We start from the raw sequence: 18,062 nt of genomic DNA, 5'->3' as shown, positions 1-18,062 counted from the left end.
CCGAAAAACCAATTTCAATGACATCCTTTGGCAGTGGCAGTGCTGCTCCCCGGGACCTGTGATGGCTGGTCTTCTTCCGGGGTTGGCAGTTAATAATTCATATGAAACATTTTGCTCCATTCATTAAGGTTTTATTCAACTCGGTGTTGAGTTGGTCAGAGTTGAATGGGGAGAAAATCTGTGCAGCGACGATGTGCGATTTAATTTGAAAAAGTGCAGTTTTTATGAATTATTCTATTTTTTAGTTCAAAATAGTTTTCCTCAAAATAAATTTCGCATTTTTGATTAATTGTAAAAACTCAAGTAAACTCAAAAGTTCAACATATTATTCAATATTTAAGACCCAAATTCTAGGTCGTCAACATCGCACGTAAGTACAGCTGAAAGCTCAAATTGCGTAAAAACCGCATCGTCATCGCAGAAATCCTTCGTCCTTGGGCCCTTCCGGTGTAAAGCTTTCTGCGGCCAAACAAAAACAGACACACAAATAAATGGCACCTCGCCGGGTGAAATATGCCCAATTAATGAGAAAGTTATGTGGCCGCGGCTTCCACCTTCCAGAAGCTTGCCTCCATCGAAACAGAAGGCAAAACTTTTGTACGACATCCGAGGACCGTAAAGCCGCGCGCTGCGTAGCAGGTTCCATAAGCCGCGGCGGTGCCAATTGCCGGTGAATTAAAGAAAAAAAACTGTGCTAAAACTATAAATAACGGTTGTGAAAAAATGAAAAAGAAAAAGGACAGAATTATTTTCCTGGCGCGCGCAAGTTAATGGCGTGCGAGAATGAAACTAACACACAGGATGGCAGTTTGTTGGTTTATTCAGTAGAATTAAATTGCTTTCATGACCTGTGGCCGCTGAAATATGGCGTTGCTGGCCCCGGTGAAAGTGGGATTTATTGGTGCGTTCGAGTTCATTGGATGGGACGTTTTCAAGAACTTTTCAACGAAAAACAATTTTGAATTTACGTTTGCTACAAAAAAAAACAACCTTGTTACAAATTTTCAAAACATACAAACTTGCGTTTCTTAAGTTTATTTGTCCACTAAATTTACACGTAATAAAAACAGTACGATCAAAGGTTCGCACAACTCCAAAGAGTGGGTAAAATCAACAAACATGGCTTCTGTAATCTTCTTTTCGGATACTTTCCTTCTGCCGTTTACGGTTCAATTAATTGCGGCAATTTCCAAATTCATGGTTAGCAGCAGCAGCAGCGCACATCCATAAGTTTCCTAAGCTCTGGCTTTTACGCACAAGTGAAATTCATTCTTGGCATGCCATTAGTGCTTAGGGATTAGGGTGGTTAACTTTCGGTTTTTGGATAAAACAGATTAGCAGAGCACTCTTAAAAAAATAATAAGTCCTTCAATTAACTTTTTTTTTTGATTCCCGAATTGCGCTATTTTTATTTTTGAAATTTTCTGATATGTTTATAGGACTCAAAAGACATCTTTTGAGCCATAGATAGTTTATGATTGTGCAAAATCTGTTAATATTTGAATATTTTCAAACATTACTCTTAAAAGCTTAATCTTATTTGCATTCGAAAAGTACTTTACCGTATTTTTGATAAAGTTTGCTGTTTGGGAGTTATATATTACTATTTAAATATAATTTTCGGAAATTTCAAAGTTTTTCGTTCTCTTATATACTTTATGAAGTCCCATTATGAGACTTTGAAAATCGTCTCAAAAAATTCGAATCGATGAAAATAAATTTTTCTCCCAGTGTTACCTAATTACCTGAAATATTAACAGTCGATATCTCGGAAACTGTTGGTTCGATTTTCCTAGTTAAAAAATGAAACTTTCCAGCAATTTTGTGATTTCTTCAAGAAAAATCCAAATTGAAAATTTTTATATTTGTAGACAGTTTTAAAACATTGAAGCAATCAGAAAATTTTACAAGGCTTGCATTTTTTTAAATTTTTTGTGTTTTTGTTTTCGCGTTATGTTTACGAGCAATTCCATTATGTTTGCACATCAAAATTTTAATTAATTAATTGATTTATGTGATTGTCAGATCTACTACTTTGTAAAACTTAGTTAAACTCCCTGCAAAGTAAACCTTTCTGACCTGACCTAACCTTTCTGGGTTATTTCAGATTCGAAAAGTACATTAAATTTCCCTTAAAATAACATGTGCCAAAGTTTTGTTACAGTTGTTACAGCCACTTTTTGTATTTTTTCGATGAAAGGAACTTTTTTTTCTATATTCTGGGAACGCCATTCAATCGGGCGTCCAATTTGACATAAAAGTCTCTCTGATGTCAAATTTCCAAACCATCACGATTTTAGGCTGCAAATGTTCAAAAATGGAAGAGGTCACGAGATATCGAAAAATTGAGCTCGGATTCGTGATCAGGGACAAAATTTACTCCTTATGACAAAGTTTCACGCAAATCGTACAGGGGTCAAGGCAAATTTTTCCGATTTCGTGTGAGTTGGCGAAAAATTAATCATCAACTTCTAAAAAATGTTTTTCTGAGTTACTTTCATTCAAGAACTATTTTTAAAATGTAAAAAAAAACGAAAAGAAATTGAAAATATATAATCAACACTGGCTATAACTAGAGAATGGTACATTTCGTAAAAATAAGAGTTCGTATCTATTGCAAATTTTATTCGGTTTTAAAAAATGATTTGAAAAATCGGCATAACAAAATTTGCTATTTTTGCGATTTTCCCCGATAAAAAGCGAACCTTAACCGATTTGTTTCGAAATTTGCACAGTTACTTATTTTCGTTTACACAGCAAACCATCCGATGGTAAAATCGCATGCAAAAGCATGCACGTAACCTTCGTCAAAGAAGACCTTTAATATTACACACACTGCATGTACAATTTTTTAAACAAAAAAAAGTTGCAACCGACGGAACCAACAGCACCAAATTCCCACTTTTTTTTACTGTATATTTAACAAGTATTGTAGATCAATTACGTGATCTCTTCAGGCAAGATAACTGGATTAAAATTGAAATAATCTGGAAGAAACTCGAAAAACTCTACAAATTCAGACAAGTTGATTTTCCTAAGTGGTGAGTAATAGGTGGTCATCATTATTACCTAAATAGGGATCAAAACTGCTCATTCTCACAAGAGTAGTGTTCAATGATGATAATTTTTAATTTTAAGAAGTTGCTTTTTTTATTTCAGGAAAATAAATAGCCACGAATTAAGTTATTTTTACATTTTTTGTATTATGGGTTTCGTAATTTATCTTTCAACCCACAAATATGAAAAATAAGTTCATTTTTAAAGTACCGTCGATGGGGGTCAAAAAACGATACTCCTCTCTTAATTTCTTAATAAAAAAAACAATTCAAATAACATCAAAAAATTTTCAACGTAGATTTGTTCCTAGATAGTTTACTAACATTTTCTCAAAAAAAAAAAAAAACAAATCATCCAATAGTGTTTCTTGTGCGAGGGAATCATATTGACATGCTACAATGTTTGAAGTAGATGTTTTCAATCATTTGGGTAGTTTTCGAGCAATTCCAACAAAAATATTAGAAAAATGATTTTTTCATTTTTGGCCAAAAACCTACTACAACTTTAGACAGCTGCCAAAATAACAGGATTTGTTCTAGGAGCGAGATTTTTCAGCGAAGTCATCTTAAGTTGTCTCCTACACAACCCTTTTAATAGAATATACAAAGAAAAAAATCAATTCTCGTAATGTGAGAACCACGAAGGAATTTATTCATGAGTATGGTGCATTTGCACTATAATCGATTTTAAGAATTGATTTTTTTTTCGTGTAGTTTCATTGAGAAGAACCAGAGAAATGGTAAAATCCGTAAAATATCATTTTGATCCAATCTTACCCCCCAGACCCAATGTCACTCCCAATAATCTTGTCAGATAGCTTATATTCAAAAATTAACGTAACATGCTTTATGAAAAATTAGTTGAAATGTTGAACAAATACAGGTTATAATTTGAACGCTCAACGATAAGTTTTGTTCGCTAAAAGTATCCAGACTTTTATCATTCTTTAAAAAAAAATGTGGATGAAATAAAAGTTACAGGTTTAAATTAACGATGTTTAGCTAGATGTAACATAACAATTTTTAAATTGTTCTATAAAAAAAATCTATAGAAAACACATCTAAAGCATCAATGCATCTTAATAAAAAAAATCAACCAAATTTGTTCAACACCCTACCGTATAAAACAAGCAAGTACCACAATTTGACCAAGTCTCCGGCCGATCACACGTCATTAATTTGGCTGACAGAGAAAAATATACACGGACCTCACCGAAACTCACGCACGCCGACCGTATGTTGTTGGACCGGCGGCGGAACACTGGAAAAACTCTACACACACGCGGAAAAGCGTGACTATTTACATCGCTCAGACCCGATGTTCTTCCAGGAAGGCGAGCAAGGAGGGAGGAGGTGATAAAGTATTTATTTGTTTCTTTGACAGTTTGCTGGCAGACTCCCGGCAGCCGGTTTGTTTTGATAAATGGATTTAGTTTGTAACGGAAAATAAATTCAATCTATACTGGCGTGGTGGAATTTTTGGTGAGGCAAAAAAAGAGTGCAACACTGCTGGCCTCCTTGATGAAGATTTATGCACCGGAATGAATCAACCGGTGGTTCTGGTTGGCCGGTTTCCTCCCCACCCACCACAGTCGGAAGTTGATCGTGACGTAAGGGTATCGGGTTTTCCTGGGTCAAGCGCGAGGGTGTTAAATAATATGAGAAATGAAAAGGTGCTCATGCGGTCAGTGGAAAATTAATTATTCCGTTTTTAATTGAGGGGTAACATATACCTTCGCATAGAGTCCCCGAGTCCTTTGCATGTCGCACATGACTATGTTATGACGGTGTGAACTCACATGCGAGTTCAAATAACATGGACTTGAAACGTCGTAATGTTGGTTTATTTTTCATGGCAGAATTAATCGCGATCGTAATCTGGACTAATTACGAATTCCGCTGTGCGAACGCGCCATGGTGTGTCCTTTGGGTGGTTACGCTCACGCCCAGTGGAATGTGGTCCTTGGGTGGGAAAACACTGATAACTTGGTAATTTAAATGATTAATACGCCCAGTTCATTCATTTCAGCGGTTTTGTTTGATCACGCTCAACGCCGGTTTTATTCATTAAATCTCATTTTAGGAACGAGCTTTAATCAACATTATTGATTAAGGTTGTTTGTTCTGTGTGTAAATTAATGCTTGATTTGATGATTTCAAACAACACTTTTTTAAGGGTGGATTTTAGCATTGCTGTTTATTTCAACATTGTAATTTCCCTTCAACTCATTAATAAATCCCAAACCAAATCCCACCAAACCACAGGAAAATAATTTCCATAATCACTGACCGCAACCACGGGATCATCTGACTAATTCCCACTGAAATTAATAAATTTCCCTTTCTGACACCTCACCCCAGCCCGACTGACAGGTGATGAGTTTTTACTCGCGGAGATTCTTCATTCATTTTCACTATTCACACATTTTCCACTACTCTGCTGAAAGAGATCTGTCTCTATCCGTTGAGCACACAAATTTCAGTCATGCCTTTCTTCTGCTTCCTCTTGCTACTGCTTTGATCGAGTTATAGAACATGCGGCTGATACAGTCGTCGTCTATCTCCATACTATTCACTATTCACAGTCGCGTAGCGTTTCCTTCTTTTGAAGTGTGAAGGCCCACGTGGACAAAAAGTGCACGTGAGCTGCACGGATAGAGGCAACCTTCGGTGGGTACGGTTTATGAGTTGATCGTCTACTCAGTAAAAAAACATGGTAATTTAGATGTCAGAAAACAAAAATTAAAAATGTGTAAATTCACCACTGTTACAGTGTTGTGTCACTTTTTTAAGGCTAAATTCTGGTAATAGGGGAAATATGCCCATTTTAAGCCTAATAAGCGGTCGTGCTTGAATGATGCTGGATAATCTAGATTGTTCCTTGAAACTCACTAAAACCAAGTACACCAACGAGTAGAGCAACTTTTTGTGAACATTTCTGTTTATTTTCACTTTTATTAAAAGTTATGCTACTTCTTTTACAAGCATTTAAAAAAAATATTTCAAAAATGCATTCTAATCAGTCGAGTGCATTGGGCCACGCCCATTTTTCTATTTTCAGCTTAGTCCTTTTTTTCTTCCAGCGCTCTTTTGGGTCTGCTTAGTGCTGCCAAAATTGATGAAATTTTAAGCGAACACTCACGAAAAGTAGCATTTATAGCGAAAGTTTCCTGGCAGCACTTGCTCACTCTAACAGGCGCTGCACCAGCATTTTGGTGGTGTTGGTAGCCACCCTTTGTTCTTTATCTGCCTTCGCTCCTCGCTCGGTTTTCTTCAGCCTTCGATTGGATTCAAAATTGAAACGTCAAAAGGCTTAGCGCGTTTGTTTTTTTTATGGTGCTTGCTAATTATTTACATTTTTCGGGATTATTTTTCAAGTGAGTGACTAAGTAATGGTCAAAAGAACATGTTGCCGATAGTTGAAAGCAATTTTATATCTTAAGCGCTTTGAAATCGTTAGCGCAAGTGAAAAGATATTGATGGCGACTTTCGTTAAGCAGTTAACCTCTGATCTTGCGTGTGGATGTGTGTGCCACCAAAATGATGAGAAATGGTTTCGCAAAATAGAAATTATGATCAAAAGTGCATTAAATTTGATCTTTTTGGCCAGTAAATGGCATAAATTTGCGTGCTTACTCGAGGCGGTGCTGTTGCTGGTAAGTTTATAGCCTAAATAGTATTTTTGGAGCTTAAATCGAGCATCAAACTCTCCATATGACGAAGATAGGTGTTTGATTAGAAACGGTATATTTCCCCTATTACATCATTGTTACGATTTTTGTTTCACACTTTTTGAAGTTTTTTTTTTCAATTTGTAAATTTATCGTTAAATTGATTCATATTCAATGTATTTTTTACAATTTTATTACTTTACGAAATTTACGAAAACCGGCAACTAAATTATTTTTTTGTTAAAAATAATAATGCCGAATATCCGTCCTCCTCGAAAACCAACTATTCAGTACCGAGCTCCGGAAAAGAACAAAAAATACTCCGCACTTTAATGAAGCCGTTAAAGCCAACTAGAGAGATTAAGCCGCTTCTCATCCGCAATTTGTATTCCGGTGAGCATCATCCACAGCGTCGGGGCCTTGTTCCAGTGAGAATATATGGGCAGCATAATTTTCAGCTTCCTTTTACCCTCGGAATGTTTATGCTTTACGCGTCAACTCCGGAGTGCTGTTGAGGTAGCTACCGTCTCTTGCTTGTACCAATTCGATGATAACGCCGAGCATCACTTCGAGGGTGGAATTGTCATGGTCCTTAAAATTAGAGGGGAAACATTTCTGTCCTCACTTTTCTGCTTGCGCTCTTCGCTCTTCCTCACAGATGGGCCGAAATTTTAATGAAAATGTAAAGAGCGACACTTTATGCTGATGGCAATTTAGTATAGCGCGCCATCTATCACTAACTTTACGACCTCGTCGTCGTCGTCGTCGTTGTCAATAAAACGCTTCAAGTTCCGGCACCGTGGAACCGCAATTCCTCCGGGAGCGGTTTAGATTGAGTCCGTATCAGCGTCACATCGAATCAGTACCGCAAGTGGAAATTGGAAATCCTCTAGTTTTTGGGATGCTGGGAAGATTTCCAGCCCGGGATCATGACCTTGAAGAGCATGCCAGACTGTGATGTTTATTTTGGTTTTCCGAACGGCTCATAAGACGTGTTTGTTTGGATTGTTTAGGTTTCCCCTCCTGGCTTTGTCTTTGGAAAGTCTGTCGGTCTTATGTTGGTAGGGTATTGTGGCTGGAATGGAATAGTGTTTGACATAGATATCTGGGAAATGACAACAAACATGACATAATGTTGTGTGTTTGCTGGTATCGTTAGCAGAATGTAATTGAGAATGGTGCAAACATGTGAAACTTCCACAATCAAACATTAAGCTTTGAACTTTGATATGTTCAAATTCTTGAGCATTAAGAATAATATTTACTATGGAAAATAATACAGTCCCGACTCGATTTTCCAAAGGCCTTGAAAAAAATTCATTTCGGATATTGATATCACGAAAAAAATTTCGTTGTCTTATTTTTGATTGTTGAGTTGTCCCCTTCGGATAATCGAAATTCGGGTAATGAAACTTCGGAAAATTGAAACTTTGGATATTCGAAGGTTCAGATAATCGAGACTGAACTGTACTTACATTTGCACAAGTTTCTTTCCTTTTATTATTATTTGGAAACCAACGTTGTTAGCAAAAAAAAAGTCAAACAATAAAGGTGATTTTTTTTAAATGTCTTTAAACGCTGTAAACTGGCTTAAACATTTATTTATTTATCGATTCTTCTGTAAGATATGTAAAAGAGTGCATATTTTCACTTTAATCAACAATCTTAAAAAAAGGTCGTTTTGCATGTCTCTTGAAAATTAAACTTTAACTTCAAACGCATGTTTCATGGAAAGATAATATCGACATTAAAATCCATGTCTATTCCAACCAACCACGGACTGAAAAACTCTATTATAAAAAAAGTCTTTTCTTGAAGATTGCTTTAGCTAAAAAAAAGAACAACTTAAGTATTTTTCCCATTATTTTTTTTAGATCGAAACAATTAGTAAATTCGTGAAGCCTTCTTTTATATTCTTTTCTTCGTGGAATTGAGTTTTAAATATTTGTTCTCTATAATTAGGCTGCTTAGCCATTGCAAATTATGTTTTGATTTTTATCTGATAAAATAGGGAGCACCATCTAAATTTTTTATGAAAAAAACATAAAAAATCGCTTGTAAACTATTCAGAATTATTTTTTTTATTTATGTATTTTAATCCAAAAAAGTCCCTTAACGTGTTTTACATTTTTTTAGTTTTGGTCCCACAGTTCGGCGAAAGACGCATAAGTTTAAGATAGTGCGTCCATCGCGGGAATTCCCGGGACAAAATTCTCGGGATTTTCTCCAAAACCGGGAATTCCCGAATCCCGGGAATTTTTATATTTTGTCCCGGAAATTCCCGAAATTGACCAAAAAAAATCAAATTTTGGTCTGAAAATTCAAATTTGGTTGTGAGCAACTCTCTACGAAATCGGCCATTTTTATTTTTAGTATTTTTTTATTTGACTCAAACTTTGTGGGGGCCTTCCCTATGACCAAATAAACTATTTTGCGTCATTAGTTCACCCATACAAGTCTCCATACAATTTTGGCTGCTGTCCATACAAAAATGGTATGTAAATATTCAAACAGCTGTAACTTTTGAGTGAATTTTCTGATCAATTTGGTGTCTTCGGCAAAGTTGTAGGTATTGTTGAGGACTTTTGAGAAAAAATAGGTACACGGAAAAACTTTTTTTTTACTAAAACTCAATTTCGCAAAATACGTATTTTTTGATTTTCGAGATTTTTTGATATGTTTTAGGAGACAAAAATCCGCAACTTTTGAGCCATAGAGAAACATGGTCAAAAAATCTGCCGCCGAGTTATGAATTTTTGAAAAAATAGTGATTTTTGGAAAAAATGGAAGTTTCATGCAAAAACAAGTTTGACATTACTTTTTAATGCAAAATTGAATTCGCAATCGGAAAGTAATTTACAGATTTTTTGATAAAGGGCTCCGTTTTCAAGATGTAGCCACCGAAAGTTTGATTTTAGCGAAATATTTGCAGTTTTTGAATTTTTAAAAAAGTGACCATGAGTGACCATTTCTAAAAATATTTTTTTGAAAAGTTCAGAAAATTTGCTATAAAATTGTCTAAGAGACATTGAAGATTGGACCTCGGATTGCTGAGATAGAGCCGCTTTCTAAGTCTCACCCAATCAGCCCACCATTTTCTAATGACGATATCTCAGCAATTAATGGTCCGATTTTCAATGTTACATAAAACATTCGTGAAATTTTCCGATCTTTTCGAAAAAAATATTTTGAAAATTTTTAAATCAAGACTAGCATTTTAAATGGCGTGAGATTTAGAAAACTTCAATTTTCGTGTTTCTTTTTCTTTAAGCCGCTGTATTTCAGCAACCAGAGGTCCAATCTTCAATGTCTCTTAGACAATTTTGTAGCAAATTTTCTGAACTTTTCAAAAAAAAAAATTTTAAGAAATGGTCACTCATGTCACTATTTTTAAAAATTGAAAAACTGCAAATATTTCGCTAAAATCAAACTTTCGGTGACTATATCTTGAAAACCTTTATCAAAAAATCTGTAAAGTACTTTTTGATTGCAAATTCAATTTTGCATTAAAAAGTAATGTCAAATTTGTTTTTGCATGAAACTCCCATTTTTTCCAAAAATCACTATTTTTTTTAAAATTCATAACTCGGCGGCAGATTTTTTGACCATGTTTCTCTATGGCTCAAAAGTTGCGGATTTTTGTCCCCTAAAACATATAAAAAAAATCCAATTTTTTTTCCGTGTACGTATTTTTTTCTCAAAAGTCCTCAACAATACCTACAACTTTGCCCAAGACACCAAATTGATCAGAAAATTCACTCAAAAGTTACAGCTATTTGAATATTTACATTAGGGTGTTTCATCCAAACAAAAAAGTTCTCAGATTCAGGCAAACCGAGGTTCCCCTAGAAGAGGATACCCAAAGGGACTCTCATGCCAAATATCAGTCCATTTGGTAGAGAATTGGCCTGTCACCAGCGGTTCAAAGTTTACATGTAAATTACTATGGGATTTTTATGTTTTTCGTTCAATCGTTCCTACAGGTCTTGGGACAACATGGATTCACTCGGAATAAAGACAGGTGTGTAGGGGATGGTCCGATGAACAAATTCCAGAAAGAATTAGGGTTGTCCATTCTGTCCCCAAGGTGCGCATTGGATCGACGTCCGGTGTCTCAAGAATCAACGATTCACCCTTCAAATGTACACAATGTCCTCAGTATGCTATGACGGCTAACTGAAAATTACGACGCCCCATGTCAGACGGTGAACACGTGGAGAAGCATCGATTGCATTATTATTACAAAATCATCATGTTACGTTATTCAGAATAGTTCAAATTGTTACAGGAACATCAATAATTGTAATTTTATTAGTTTAAAGAATGTTTCTGAGCCAAAACTTGAGCGTATGCTCTGCCACGTGTTCGCCGTCTGACATGGGGCGTCGTAATTTTCAGCTAGCCGTCATAGCATACTAAGAACAATGCGTACATTTGAAGTGTGAATCGTTGATTCTGGAGACACCGGACGTCGATCAAATGCGCACCTTGGGGACAGAATGGACAACCCTAATTCCTTCTAGAATTTGTTCATTGGACCATCCCCTACACACCTGTCTTTATTCCGAGTGAATCTAAGTTGTCCCCAGACCTGTAGGAACGATTGAACGAAAAACATAAAAATCCCATAGTAATTTACATGTAAACTTTGAACCGCTGGTGACAGGCCAATTCTCTACCAAATGGACTGATATTTGGCATGAGAGTCCCTATGGGTATCCTCTTCTAGGGGAACCTCGGTTTTCCTGATTCTGAGATTTTTTTGTTTGGATGAAACACCCTAATTTACATACCATTTTTGTATGGACAGCTGCCAAAATTGTATGGAGACTTGTATGGGTGAACCAATGACACAAAATAGAATATTTGGTCATAGGGAAGGCCCCAACAAAGTTTGAGCCAAATCAAAAAATACAAATAAAATCCATTTCCGGTTTTGGTAGAGAATTGCTCTTGTGGAAAAAGTTGAACAGGTAAATACTATTACCGTGGTACGGATATATGAAAAAGACAAAAGTGTTCAATTCCGAACGCCTCGACTGGAATTTTGTAGCATTATAGCCCCAGAAGCTATCCTGAAATTTTGAGCGCATTTGGTCAATGTTTAGTTGTTCCGCTCTTGACCTGAAGTGATAAAGAATTTCAATAAATTTAATTTATTTATTTTCAACTTTTTAACTCTTTTTCGAGAAAGTTTTCCTATGCCCTATGATTTTTCCCCAAAATAGACGTTTCTTATAGGTTTTGATCCCGGGAACAACTTTGTAGAACATCACAAAGCGCTAGGAATTAATCCCGGAAAGATACAGGCAAATTTTGAGAGCACGTTAATATAAATATAAAGCCCATGCATCTAATTGAAATGTGGTCAAAGACAAACTTATGGGAAATTGGACGAGCTTTCCGGTAAAAATATTTTCGAGACTGAAAAATTAAGTCGGTCATATAGAAATTGCCAAAAACCATCAAAAAACCTATTTTTTCAACATTTTTATTTTTAAATCCACTGTAACTTTACAAAGATTGGACTTAGGACAATGGTCAATATGGAGACTTTTATGTAAAATTGTCTAGAGAATCGATTCCCGTATTCGGTTTTTGAAAAAAATTTATGTTTAGAGCACTTAAAAAAAACAGTTCCAGTAAATGATTTTTGTATTTTTTTAGGTGAGTTGCTCCATCCTGCATTTTTCGTGAGTCTTTTTGTAACATCTTAGGCTATTTTCACAATAAATTTGAACGAAAATAAATCGTAAGCTCACCTTCAAATTTGACTTTTAAACTTAAAAATCAAAAAATCTCATAAAAGTAGTTTGTTTTTTTCTTTCAGTGTATTTTTTCGGAAAGCCCGTCAAATTTCCTACAAGTTTGTCTTTGACCACTTTTTGATACGATGCAACGGCTTCGAGATACAGCAATATTTAAATTACGAAATACAAAAATATTTGAAACACTTACGCCCTTCTCAAATGTCATTATCGAGTGTAACTGGCTCCATATACATAAAAATGGCTTATATATGCCTAGGATAACATGTCTACAAAATTTCATTGAAATCGGAGAGGGTCGAAAAAAAAGGACCTAAAAAATTCCTGTTTTGGACTGGAATGGCTCTAAAGGATTATTTTTCAATATCGTGTTTTCTGGACCTTTTATATGATAAGAAAAAAAATCATTCATGTGTAGTGTTTGCGTAAAAATGTAATCAATGCATTATTTTTTATTTTTTCAATTTTCTCAACTGATTATTCTCAAAACTTCCAGCTGCACTCAGGCAAAACATACAATTACCTAATGCATTCACGAGAAGTTTCAACCAAAACAAGCGCACAATCAATCTTCCAAATGCATTTACAATTCATCCAGACCTAGACAAGAGAAAGGCTCACGAGGAAAAAAAAAACTTTTTCCTTCACATCAACTTCCAACTCCAAATCCGGAATATCGCTGCTTCGTCATGCATCGGCTGCAGTCGAACAATAAAGCCAATCGATCGGCTCGATTTTATTTGCTCTTTCGCGAGGGTACCATGAAGAAGAGGGGGTTGCTAAGCTCTCTCCTCGCGCAGGGAAGGAAATACACGCGGAAATCCCGAAACCGCACCGAGATTCTAATCTTGTACACCATTTTCGGGGATCAACTGTTCGGCAAAAAAGGACGCGTGGCCATGACCTTTCTTGCGGGAGGGGCGTTTGATTTCTCTGGAAGGGCACGGTAAAAAAAAAAGAGTTGAAGTCATTAATTAATCTTGTTTAATTTTATTTTTATCGATTTTCGGATTATTTTTGAAGTTTGCTTTTGAATCTTCTATCTACATAAGATTTTTTTCCTGTGCACATAACATTCACAATGCGTGGGCTTAGGTCCAATCGTTACTGCCGTGAAGGATAGATGTAATTGTACACATGGTCTGGTAAGAGAAATATAAGCAAAAATAAATTTCGAGGGTTCTTTCTGTTATTGGCAGAAGAAAAATATTCAACATATTATTTGCATACATTCAGTCCGAAAACGCCCTCGAATGGTCCACAGGAGTGCCAACAATAGAATCGTTGACCAGAAATAAATTGGAGAGAGTAACTCACCCTGACCACGCGGTGATAACCTCCATCAATGCTTCGACACCCCATTGAACGGGCCGTAAATTGCCAGCAATTTCGAATGTTGCCAGACAGGACCCTATCGGAGTTTTCCCCTTTTTCAAACGTGTCTACTTTTTCCACGAAAAACCCCTGCACCCGAGAAAAAAACCATGCGAGGGCGGCGCAAATGTGTCGAAACAATTTATTTCGAATTATTAAATTTTCGGCCAGGGCCGGGCAACACGTTCCGAGCGAGATATTCAATTATCTTTATCGAATGGCAATCGATGATGGGCGATTTCGACACCAGTGTCTGAAAGAGGCATCGAAAGACACCCAAAAGGTTTGACCCCTTGGTTGGTAATTTCGACACTGCTGCTGCTGCCACTACGGTCCGTTACGCCACATGGTGTGACGCGAGCGAACAGAAGTTCCATTAGAAGTATGGTGTGTTTTGGAAAACTGGAAGGAGTGAACCACCGCCGTGGGTGCTCTAATTGCTTGATGACATTGTGCAGGTTGAATTTTAATTTTGTGAAATTATTGGAAGTGGGGGTGGTTCACTGGTTCATGTTGGGTTTTGCAATTTCAGAAACATATGGTGTGAATTGTGATGAATTAGCTTTTTTACTGGATTGTTCAACGAAATTTTAATGAATGAAACCAAACAAACCTTTTAGGTGTATTTAAGGTTTTTGCAAACGATTGATTGTTCTTTTTTATAAAGTTAGTCAGTTTTCAAATTTGCAAAGCTTTAATAGTAATAGTTTATTAGTAACATTTATGAACTTTCCATGTTTATTGGTAGCTAACCGTCGAATATAATTTTAATAAACTTCAAAATTTCAAAATAAAGTTAAAAGGGTTCAAAACCTGAAAATTTTAAAAAAAGATTTATTTAATATTTATTTTGTGATGTCTATTTTGAAGATTATTTTTCCGAAAATACTTCTTATTTATATATTAAATTTGTGAAAACAGATCATTGAATACAAAAATGTGGAAGGTCATTGCAACTTAGCTTTTTTCACTAATCAAGGGTCAAAGAAAATGAGTCTAATTTTTACCAAACATGTTTTGAATGTTGCTTTTTTTTCTTTAAAGCGTTCAAAAATCATTCGAGCAATTCTCTACGAAATCGGTCTTTTTTCTTCAATTTTAATTTTTGTATTTTTTAATCCGACTGAAACTTTTTTGGTGCATTCGGTATGCCCAAAGAAGCCATTTTGCATCATTAGTTTGTCCATATAATTTTCTATACAAATTTGGCAGCTGTCCATACAAAAATGATGTATGAAAATTCAAAAATCTGTATCTTTTGAAGGAATTTTTAGATCGATTTGGTGTCTTGGGCAAAGTTGTAGGTATGGATATGAACTACACTGGAAAAAAATGATACAGGGGTAATATTTTTTTTATGATTTTTTTATTTAACTTTTTGTCACTAAAACTTGATTTGCAAAAAACACTTTTTTTATATGTTTTAGAGGACATTAAATACCAACTTTTCAGAAATTTCCAGGTTGTGCAAAAAATCTTTGAGCGAGTTATGATTATTTTAATCAATACCGTTTTTTTTTTCAAAAAATCGAAAAATTGGTCGCAAAATTTTTCACTTTCATTTTTCGATGTAAAATCGAATTTTCAATCACAAAATATTTTAGTGAAATTTGATAAAGCGCACTTTTTTCAAGTTAATTCCATTTTTAGGTAACTTTTTTGAAATAGTCGCAGTTTTTCATTTTTTTAAATAATGCACATTTAAAAAAAATATTTTTGAAAAGCTGAGAAAATTCTCTATATTTTGCTTTTTTGAACTTTGTTGATAAGACCTTTAGTTGCTGAGATATTGCCATGCAAAGGTTCAAAAACAGGAAAATTAATGTTTTTAAAGTCACACCCAAAAATTCCATCATTTTCTAATGTCGATATCTCAGCAACTTATGGTCAGATTTTCAATGTTATAACATGAAATAATTGTGAAATTTTCCGATCGTTTCGAAAACAATATTTTCAAAACTTTCAAGTTAATAATATTTCAAAAGGGCCAAACATTCAATATTACGTCCTTTTAAAATGTTAGTCTTGGTTTAAAAATATTTTTTTCGAAAAGATCGAAAATTTCACGAATTTTTCATATTATACATTGAAAATCGGACCATTAGTTGCTGAGATATCGACATTAAAACATGGTGGCTTGTTTGTGTGAGTCTTAGAAAACATCAATTTTCCTGTTTTTAAACCTTTGCATGGCAATATCTCAGCAACTAAGGGTCATATCAACAAAGTTCAATAAAGCAAAATAGTTATGAGAATTTTCTCAGCTTTTCAAAAAATACTTTTTGCAAAAGTGTGCAAAAATGTGCATTAATTAAAAAAAAATGATTAACTGCGACTATTTTCAAAAAAGTCACTCAAATATGGATTTAACTTGAAAACGATGCACTTTATCAAAATTTCACTGAAGTACTTTTTGATTGCAAATTTGATTTTACATCGAAAAATGAAGTTGAAAAAATTTTTGCGGCCAATATTTCGATTTTTTCAAAAAATCAGTAATGATTGAAAATTCATAACTCGCTCAAAGATTTTTTGCCCATTCTGGAAATTTCTGAAAAGTTGGCATTTTATGTCCTCTAAAACATATCAAAAAATCAAAACAAATTAAAAATAGTGTTTTTTGCAAATCAAATTGGATCGGTGGTGCTTGTTTTGAGCGCGTTGAAAGCCGTCTCGATAACCTTGTCTACCGGGAAATCGATTAGTGATAGAAAGTTAAATATAAAGTCACCAATTTTTTTTACCGTGTATCATTTCTTTCCAGTGTAGTCCGTATCCATACCTACAACTTTGACGAAGACACCAAATCGATCAGAAAATTCCTTCAAAAGATACAGATTTTAGAATTTTCATACATCATTTTTGTATGAACAGCTGCCAAATTTGTATGGAAAATTATATGGACAAACTAATGATGCAAAATGGCTTCTTTGGGCATACCGAAGGCACCAAAAAAGATTCAGTCGAATTAAAAAATACAAAAAAATCGAATGACCAAAATCTGAGAGAACTGCCCATTCCCAAAATATGATCCTGTACTTTTTTGAATTGTATCCTTCACTAAAGCATTGAAGGATTAGAACAACCACAATAACTTTTTTTTTGTAGAAAATTTTATCCTAGATTTTTATTTATGCTCGCAATTGTTATGAATAGTTATTTATTATCATTATTTTACATAAGGCCTTTCCAAGTTCTATTCAATGTTTTATTACAAACTGGATTTTACAATTCTTGCATAAATTTTCATTTAAAAAATAAATCTATCGGAGCAATACATTATGCTATTTCCATTTAATTTTCTGTATATTTTTGCATTGAAAATATATATTCCTAAGATTATTTTCTGTGGTTCGAAACTCCAATCTTGTAAATAGCTTTAAAATGTTTTATTTCATGGAAAAATAAATGTTATTCAATGTACTTTTAAAAAAACAATATTTGTACGCTAATTTTTGCAAGTACCATTTTAAGAAAAATCCAAAAACTTTGAATAAAATTTCAAAATTCCTAGTTGCAAAACCTGCAACGAAAAAAAATTTTTTTAAAAATATAAATGATTCAATCATTTTTCAAAATAAGTAGGCTATTGCAAATAGTTATTCAGCGATTCCCCACGAAAACAGCATGATTCGAAAAAAAGTTCTCCGATCGGGCTCAAAAATTTTCTGGGGGATCCTTGGCCGAAATAATTAGACCTGTATTTTTTTGTTTGGCCATTAGGGTGACCTACGCCGTGTTAGGGTGTTTCGAAAAATGGCAATTTTCGTCGATTTTCGCAAAAACCACTTTTTTCAAAAAATCATATCTCCGCGCCATTTCATCCGATTTTAGCTGTCCTAGACGCAAAAGAAAGGTGATTAGTTTGGCTATTTGGGAAAAATAGTATGAAGTTTCAAAAATCTAGCTTAACATTTGAAAAGGTTGAATGAAAACATAAAATGCTGTTTTGAAGGTCTCGGGACGAAATAGCCTATGTCTGCTAGATTTTTGAAACTTCTTACTATTTTTCTCTAATAGCCTAACTATCACCTTTCTTTTGCGTCTAAGACAGCTAAAATCGGATGAAATGGCGCGGAGATATGACTTTTTGAAAAAAGTGGTTTTTGCGAAAATCGACGAAAATTGCCATTTTTCGAACCACCCTAACACGGCCTAGGTCACCCTAATGGCCAAACAAAAAAATACGGGTC

General features: G+C 34.7%; 1 protein-coding gene across 1 annotated transcript in view; it reads left to right on the top strand.

Moving 5' to 3' along the window:
• LOC120428324 (uncharacterized) overlaps positions 1 to 18,062 on the top strand; it is a 229,376-nt gene that overhangs the window by 113,306 nt on the left and 98,008 nt on the right. The window lies entirely within an intron of this gene.

Source organism: Culex pipiens, chromosome 2, assembly GCF_016801865.2.
Source record: "Culex pipiens pallens isolate TS chromosome 2, TS_CPP_V2, whole genome shotgun sequence".
Lineage (NCBI taxonomy): Eukaryota > Metazoa > Arthropoda > Insecta > Diptera > Culicidae > Culex > Culex pipiens.
This window is presented reverse-complemented; position numbering and strand designations above follow the sequence as displayed.